Source organism: Vulpes lagopus, chromosome 18, assembly GCF_018345385.1.
Source record: "Vulpes lagopus strain Blue_001 chromosome 18, ASM1834538v1, whole genome shotgun sequence".
NCBI lineage: Eukaryota > Metazoa > Chordata > Mammalia > Carnivora > Canidae > Vulpes > Vulpes lagopus.
In genome coordinates, this window is record NC_054841.1 from 47,691,925 (window position 1) to 47,701,040 (window position 9,116).

Sequence of the window (9,116 nt, forward strand, 5' to 3'; positions counted from 1 at the left end):
AATGAGGATTATTGAGTCTTCCAGGGAATATACCTCTGTTTGATGTTCTTTTCATTATTGATTAAAAGCCAGAATCTAAAGTCAAATGTTTACTTGTGGGTCTTTTTGTCCTTGAGAGGTGCAAATGATTAGTATCTAATCAAAAAGGTTATTCTGGAAGTATGGTTTTATTGCTTTCTGGAAAATAAGCCAATTTTGTAACTTACCTAGGAATTCCCTCTTAACATTCTATATTTGCAAGTGGACCAGATTTGTAACCTTCCGAAACTTATCCTTTGATGCTTCCATGTGGACCCCCCCCAAAGTTCTCCACACATCAGACATCAGGTATGTCCCATGGTATCCAGGACCTGCTTCCCTCCCTTCTTGAGTCCCAACCCTCACCAGGTTGACTCAGGGAGATCCTGAGATGGACTTTCTAACACACTTGTCACCTGTTGTGGAGGGAAGAGGAGGTCAAGACCACAAGTGGTAAATAAAAATATCAGTGAGTCAAAAAATGTCCTTGATGGATGGAAACACTGGCCCCTTTTTCAGTGGATTGAAGGCTGTCAAAAACACCCACAAGTCAGCTGGGAGTCCAGAGAAAGTGGCACCAAGAATGCCATACTTGGCCCCTTGCCAGGAGAAGATAAGGGCTTAAACTGACAACTGCCACCCACTGCCAGATGACGACTTTTTGGTTATGAATTTACGATGCCAAGAGGCAATAAGAAGAGCAATCTGCTGTAGGAGCAGTAGACTTTCCTGTATTCTGGTTCTAAACTCTTCAGAGTTTTTTTTAAACATCTTCATCCTAAAATACAGAGACTTTCTAAGTGAACAGCAAGGAACATTGACTGCCGGTCCTATTAACCTGAAGAGACAGCTTTCTGCCTGGCTAGCCAGATTCCTGGGGATTTGTCAACTGCATTAAGGCTGCAGGAAGACCACACAGGTGCAGCTCATAAAATACCAAGTATGACAAATACTCAGGGAATAGTTCCCTGTGCCAGAGGTAAGGTAACAAAAATCTCACAGCCTCATAAAAGCCATGTCTGACTATGAAATTAGCCCTTAACTTTGGTTTTGAATAAAACCACACAAGTAAATCTCTGAAAGCTGTCAGACAGCCAGCAGGACATTTCTAGAAAAATGGTCCAGGGTGAAGATTTGACCAGAGTACATACATTGAACTTCACCATCACACAGGACATTACAATTTTAAAAACAGAATTAAAGAAAACAAAGGATGGAATAGGTATATTCTAAGAAACTACTCAGTGTCATTGCTATCATTTTCATGAGGGAGAATTTACCAACCCAGAGTCAGGCTCCCATTAAAAAAAGAACACATTGTTTTCTTAAAAGGAAGAATAAAAAAGATAAATTAGCTTTTGTGGGTGGCTGGGGGGATGACTACAAAACCCAGTTTTCATATATATATATGTGTGTGTGTGTGTGTGTGTGTGTGTGTGTGTGTGTGTATTTTGGAGTTCGATTTATCAACATATAGTTTAACACCCAAGGCTCATGCTGTTAAGTGCTCCCCTCAGTGCCAATCACCCAGTCGAACCGGCCCCCAGACACCTCCCCTTCCACTACCCCTTGTTTGTTTCCCAGAGTTAGGAGTCCTTCATGTTGTCACCATCTCTGATATTTCCCACTCATTGTGTCTCCTTTACCCTATAATCCCTTACACTATTTTGTATATTACCCATTTGAGTGAAACCATATAATGTTTGTCCTTCTCTGATTGACTTATTTCACTCAGCACAATGCCCTCCAGTTCCATCCACATTGAAGCAAATGGTGGGTATTTGTCGTTTCTAATGGCTGAGTAATATTCCACTGTATACATAAACCACATCTTCTTTATCCATTCATCTGTCGATGGACACCAAGGCTCCTTCCACACTTTGGCTATTGTGGACATTGCTGCTATAAACATTGAGGTACAGGCATCTCGGCTTTTCACTACATCTGTATCTTTGGGGTAAATCCCCAGTAGTGCAATTCCTGGGTCATAGGGCAGATCTATTTTTAACTCTTTGAGAAGCCTCCACACAGTTTTCCAGAGTGGCTGTACCAGTTCACATTCCCACCAAAAGTGCAAAAGGGTTCCCCTTCTTCACATCCTCTCCAACACTTGTTGTTTCCTGCCTTGTTAATTTTCCCCATTCTCACTGGGGTCAGGTGGTATCTCATTGTGGTTTTGACTTGTATTTCCCTGATGGCCAGTGATGCAGAGCATTTTCTCATGCTTGTTGGCCATGTCTATGTCTTCCTCTGTGAGATTTCTGTTCGTGTCTTTTGCCCATTTCAGGATTGGATTGTTTGTTTCTTTGCTGTTGAGTTTCATAAGTTCTTTAAGATCTTGGATACTAGCCCTTTATCTGATATGTCATTTGCAAATATCTTCTCCCATTCTTTAGGGTGTCTTTTAGTTTTGTTGACTGTTTCTTTTGTTGTGCAGAAGCTTTTTATCTTGATGAAGTGCCAATAGTTCATTTTTACTTTTGTTTCCCAGGCCTTCATAGATGTATATTGCAAGAAGTTACTCATGTCACATTCAAAAAGTGTGTTGCTGTGTTCTCCTCTAGGGTTTTGATGGATTCTTGTCTCACATTTAGATCTTTCACCCATTTTGAGTGTATCTTTGTGTATGGTATAAGAGAATGGTCTAGTTTCATTCTGCTGCATGTGGCTGTCCAATTTTCCTAGTACCATTTATTGAAGAGACTGCCTTTTTTCCTGCTTTGTCTAATATTAGTTGACCATAGGGTTGTGGGCCCATTTCTGGGTTCCCTATTCTGTTCATTGATCTATGTGTGTGTGTGTTTCTGCAAGTACCACACTGTCTTGATGATCACAGCTTTGTAGTACAACTTGAAATCTGGCATTGTGTTGCCCCTGGCTCTGGTTTTCTTTTTTCTTTTTTTTTTTTTTGAGGTCTTTTCTGATTCCACACAAGTCTTAAGATGATTTGTTCCAACTCTCTGAAGAAAGTCCATGGTATCTTTATAGATATTGCATTGAATGTGTAAATTGTCCTGGTTAGTATAGACATTTCCACTATAATCATGCTTCCAATCCATGAGCGTGTAATGTTTTTCCATCTCTTTGTGTCTTCCTCAATGTCCTTCAGAAGTGTTCTGTAGTTTGTAGGGTATATATACTTTACCTCTTTGATTAGGTTTATTCCTAGGTATCTTATGCTTTTGGGTGCAATTGTAAATTGGATTGACTCCTTAATTTCTCTTTCTTCAGTCTCATTGTTAGTGGATAGAAATGCCACTGGTTTCTGAGCATTGATTTTGTATCAACAGAGTGGAGTCTTTTGGGTTTTCTAGGTGTACAGTATCATGTCATCTGTAAAGAGAGGGAGTTTGACTTCCTCTTTGCCAATTTGAATGTCTTTTATTTCTTTTGTTGCCTGATTGCTGAGGCTAGGACTTCCAGTACTATGTTGAATAACAGTGGTGAGAGTGGATATCTCTGTTGTGTTCCTGATCTAGGGGAAGGTCTCTCAATGTTTCCCCAGTGAGAATGATATTTTCTGTGGGCTTTTCATAGATGGCTTTTAAGATGCTGAAGAATGTTCCTCTATCCCTACACTCTGAAGAGTTTTCATCAGGAATGCTGTATTTTGGCAATTTGTTTCTCTACATCTATTGAGAGGATCATATGGTTCTTGGTTTTTATCTTGTTGATATGATCTATCACATTGATTGTTTTACGAGTGTTGAACAAACCTTGCATCCTGGGGATAAATCCCACTTGGTCATGGTGAATAATCTTCTTATGTACTGTTGGATCCTATTGGCTAGTATCTTGTTGAAAATTTTTGCATCTGTGTTCATCAGGGATATTGGTCTATAATTCTCCTTTTTGGTGGGGTCTTTGGTTTTGGAATTAAGGTGATGTTGGCCTCCTAGAAGGAGTTTGGAAGTACTCCATCCCTTTCTATCTTTTGGAACAGCTTTATTAGAATAGATATTGTTTCTTCTTTAAACGTTTGATAGAATTCCCCTGGGAAGCCATCTTGTCCTGGACTTTTGTGTCTTGGGAGGTGTCTGATGACTGTATGAATTCCCTCCTGGTTATTGGCCTATTCAATTATTGGTTATTTCTTCCTGTTCCAGTTTTGATAATTTGTGGTTTTCCAGAAATGTGTCCATTCTACTAGATTGCCTAATTTGTTGGCATAAAGCTGCCCATAATACGTTTTTTAAATTGTTTGTATTTCCTTGGTTTGGTTGTGCTTTCTCCTCTTTCATTCATAATTTTATTAGAGTCTTTTCCCTTTCCTTTTAATAAGGTTGGCTAATGGTTTATTTATCTTATTATTTCTTTCAAAGAAACCACTCCTGGTTTTGTTGATCTGTTCTACAGTTCTGATCTGTATTTCATTAAGTTCTACTCAAATTTTTCTTATCTCTCTTCTTCTGTATGGTGTAGGCTTTGCTTGCTGTTTTTTCTCCAGTACCTTTAGGTGTCAGGTTAGCTAGTGTATTTAAGTTTTTTACAATTTTTTGAGGGAGGTTTGTATTGTGATGTATTTCTCTCTTAACTGCTTTTCTGGGTATCTGAAAGATTTTGAACAACTGTATTTGCATTTTCATTAGTTTCCATGAATCTTTTTAATTCTTCTCTATTTACCTGGTTGACTGACTCATCTTTTAGCAGGATGCTTTGTAACCTACACGTGTTTGAGTTTCTTCCAATTTTCTTGTTGTGATTGAGCGCTAGTTTCAAAATATTGTGGTCTGAAAATATGCAGGCGACAATCTCAATCTTTTGGTATCAGTTGAGATCTGATTTGTGACCCAGTATGTCCTCTATTATGCAGAAAGTTCCATGTGCACTTTAGAAGAATGTGTATTCAGTTGCGTTCTGAAGGAAAGATTTGTAAATATTGTGAAATCCATATGGTCCAGTATATTAATTAAGGCTCTTTTTTTATTTTTATAAATTTATTTTTTTTTTTGGTGTTCAATTTGCCAACATATAGAATAACACCCAGTGCTCATTCCATCAAGTGCCCACCTCAGTGCTCATCAGCCAGTCACCCCCACCCCCCGCCCACCTCACCTTCCACCACCCCTAGTTCGTTTCCCAGAGTTAGGAGGCTTTCATGTTCAGCCTCCCTTTCCGATATTTCCCACTCATTTTTTCTCCTTTCCCGTTTATTCCCTTTCACTATATTTTATATTCCCCAAATGAATGAGACCATATAATGTCTGTCCTTCTCCGATTGAATTATTTCACACAGCATAATACCCTCCAGTTCCATCCACGTTGAAGCAAATGGTGGGTATTTGTCGTTTCTAATGGCTGAGTAATATTCCATTGTATACATAAACCACATCTTCTTTATCCATTCATCTTTCGATGGACACCGAGGCTCCTTCCAACCTTGGCTATTTTGCACATTGCTGCTATAAACATCGGGGTGCAGGTGTTCTGGCGTCTCATTGAATCTGTACCTTTGGGGTAAATCCCCAGCAGTGCAATTGCTGGGTCATAGGGCAGATCAATTTTTAACTCTTTGAGGAACTCCACACAGTTTTCCAGAGTGGCTATACCAGTTAAATTCACACGAACAGTGCAGGAGGGTTCCCCCTTCTCCACATCTTCTGCAACATTTGTGGTTTCCTGCTTTGTTAATTTTCTCCATTCTCACTTGTGTGAGGTGGTATCTCATTGTGGTTTTGATTTGTATTTCCCTGATGGCAAGTAATGCAGAGCATTTCCTCATGTGTTTGTTGGCCATGTGTTTTTTTTTCTTAATAATAAATTTATTTTTTATTGGTGTTCAATTTGCCAACATACAGAATAACAGCCAGTGCTCATCCCGTCGAGTGCCTCCCTCAGTGCCCGTCACCCCTTCACCCCCACCCCCCGCCCTCCTCCCCTTCCACCACCCCTAGTTCATTTCCCAGAGTTAGGAGTCTATATGTTCTGTCTCCCTTTCTCATATTTCCTACCCATTTCTTCTCCCTTCCCTTCTATTCCCTTTCACTATTATTTATATTTCCCAAATGAATGAGACCATATAATGTTTGTCCTTCTCTGATTGACTTATTTCAGTCAGCACAATGCCCTCCAGTTCCATCCACATTGAAGCAAAACGTGGGTATTTGTCGTCTCTAATGGCTGAGGAATATTCCATTTTATACATAAACCACATCTTCTTTATCCATTCATCTTTTGATGGACACTGGGGCTCCTTCCACAGTTTGGCTATTGTGGACATTGCTGCTAGAAACATCGGGGTGCAGGTGTCCTGGCGTTTCACTGCATCTGAATCTTTGGGGTAAATCCCCAACAGTGCAATTGATGGGTCATTCGGCAGGTCTATTTTTAACTCTTTGAGGAAACTCCACACAGTTTTCCAAAGTGGCTGCACCAGTTCACATTCCCACCAACAGTATAAGAGGGTTCCCTTTTCTCTGCATCCTCTCCAACATTTGTGGTTTCCTGCCTCGTTAATTTTCCACATTATCACTGTGTGAGGTGGTATCTCATTGTGGTTTTGATTGGTATTTCCCTGATGGCAAGTGATGCAGAGCATTCTCTCATGTGTGTGTTGGCCATGTCCATGTCTTCCTCTGTGAGATTTCTGTTCTCTGTTCATGTCTTTGGCCCATTTCAGGATTGGATTGTCTGTTTCTTTGGTGTTGAGTTTAATAAGTTCTTTATAGATCTTGGAAACTAGCTCTTTATCTGATGCGACATTTGCAAATGTCTTCCCCCAATCTTTAGGTTGTCTTTGTGTTTTGTTGATGGTATCATTTGCTGTGCAAAAGCTTCTTATCTTGATGAAATCCCAATAGTGCATTTTTGCTTTTGTTTCCTTTGCCTTTATGGTTGTATCTTGCAAGAAGTTATTGTGGCCAAGTTCAAAAAGGGTGTTGCTTGTGTTCTCCGCTAGGATTTTGATGGATACCCATTTAGATCTTTCATCCATTTTGAGTTTATCTTTGTGTTTGGTGAAAGAGAGTGGTCTAGTTTCATTCTTCTGCATGTGGATGTCCAATTTTCCCAGCACCATTTATTGAAGAGACTGTCCTTCTTCCAATGGATAGTCTTTCCTGCTTTATCAAATAGTAGTTGACCATAAAGTTCAGGGTCCACTTCTGGGTTCTCTATTCTGTTCCATTGATCTATGTGTCTGTTTTGGTGCCAGTACCACACTATCTTGATGACCACAGCTTTGTGGTACAACCTGAAATCTGGCATTGTGATGCCCCCAGCTATGGTTTGCTTTTTTAACATTCCCCTGGCTGTTCGGGGTCTTTTCTGATTCCACATAAATCTTAAAATAATTTGCTCTAACTCTCTGAAGAAAGTCCATGGTATTTTGATAGGGATTGCATTAATCGTGTAAATTGCCCTGGGTAACATTGATATTTTTACAATATTAATTCTGCCAATCCATGAGCATGGAATATTTTTCCATCTCTTTGTGTCTTCCTCAATGTCTTTCAGAAGTGTTCTATAGTTTTTAGGGTACAGGTCCTTTACCTCTTTGGTTAGCTTTATTCCTAGGTATCTTATGCTTTTGGGTGCAATTGTAAATGGGATTGACTCCTTAGTTTCTCTTTCTTCAGTCTCACTGTTAGTGTATAGAAATGCCTTTGATTTCTGGGCATTGATTTTGTATCCTGCCATGCTACCAAATTGCTGTATGAGTTCTAGCAATCTTGGGGTGGAGGCTTTTGGGTTTTCTATATAGAGTATCATGTCATCGGCGAAGAGGGAGAGTTTGACTTCTTCTTTGCCAATTTGAATGCCTTTAATGTCTTTTTGTTGTCTGATTGCTGAGGCGAGGACTTCCAGTACTATGTTGAATAGCAGTGGTGAGAGTGGACATCCCTGTCTTGTTCCTGATCTTAGGGGAAGGCTCCCAGTGCTTCCCCATTGAGAATGTATTTGCTGTGGGCTTTTCGTAGATGGGTTTTAAGATGTCCATGAAAGTTCCCTCTATCCCAACACTCTGAAGTGTTTTGATCAGGAATGGATGCTGTATTTTGTCAAATGCTTTCTCTGCATCTAATGAGAGGATCATATGGTTCTTGGTTTTTCTCTTGCTGATATGATGAATCACATTGATGGTTTTAGGAGTGTTGAACCAGCCTTGTGTCCCAGGGATAAATCCTACTTGGTCATGGTGAATAATTTTCTTAATGTGTTGTTGGATCCTATTGGCTAGTATCTTGTTGAGAATTTTTGCATCCATGTTCATTAGGATATTGGTCTGTAATTCTCCTTTTTGGTGGGGTCTTTGTCTGGTTTTGGAATTAAGGTGATGCTAGCCTCATAGAATGAATTTGGAAGTACTCCATCTCTTTCTATCTTTCCAAACAGGTTTAGTAGAATAGGTATGATTTCTTCTTTCAACATTTGATAGATTTTCCCTGGGAAGCCATCTGGCCCTGGACTCTTGTGTCTTGGGAGTTTTTTGATGACTGCTTCAATTTCCTCCCTGGTTATTGTCCTGTTCAGGTTTTCTATTTCTTCCTCCTCCAGTTTTGGTAGTTTGTGGCTTTCCAGGAATGCGTCCATATCTTCTAGATTGCCTAATTTATTGGTGTATAGCTGTTCATAATATGTTTTTAAAATCGTTTGTATTTCCTTGGTGTTGGTAGTGATCTCTCCTTTCTCTTTTTTTTTTAAGATATAGCTTTTTTTTTCAATTTTCATCCATTTATGATAGTCACACAGAGAGAGAGCGAGAGAGGCAGAGACATAGGCAGAGGGAGAAGCAGGCCCCATGCACCGGGAGCCCGACATGGGATTCGATCCCGGGTCTCCAGGATCGTGCCCTGGGCCAAAGGCAGGCGCCAAACCACTGCGCCACCCAGGGATCCCGATCTCTCCTTTCTCATTCATGATTTTGTTACTTTGAGTCTTCTCTCTCTTCTTTTTAATAAGGTTGGCTAATGGTTTATCTATCTTATTAATTCTTTCAAAGAACCAACTCCTGGTTCTGTTGATCTGTTCCAGAGTTCTTTGGTCTTGATTTCATTTAGTTCTGCTCGAATTTTAATTAACTCTCTTCTTCTGCTGGGGGTGGGGTCTATTTGCTGCTTTTTCTCTAGCTCCTTTATGTGTATGGTGAGCTTTTGTAT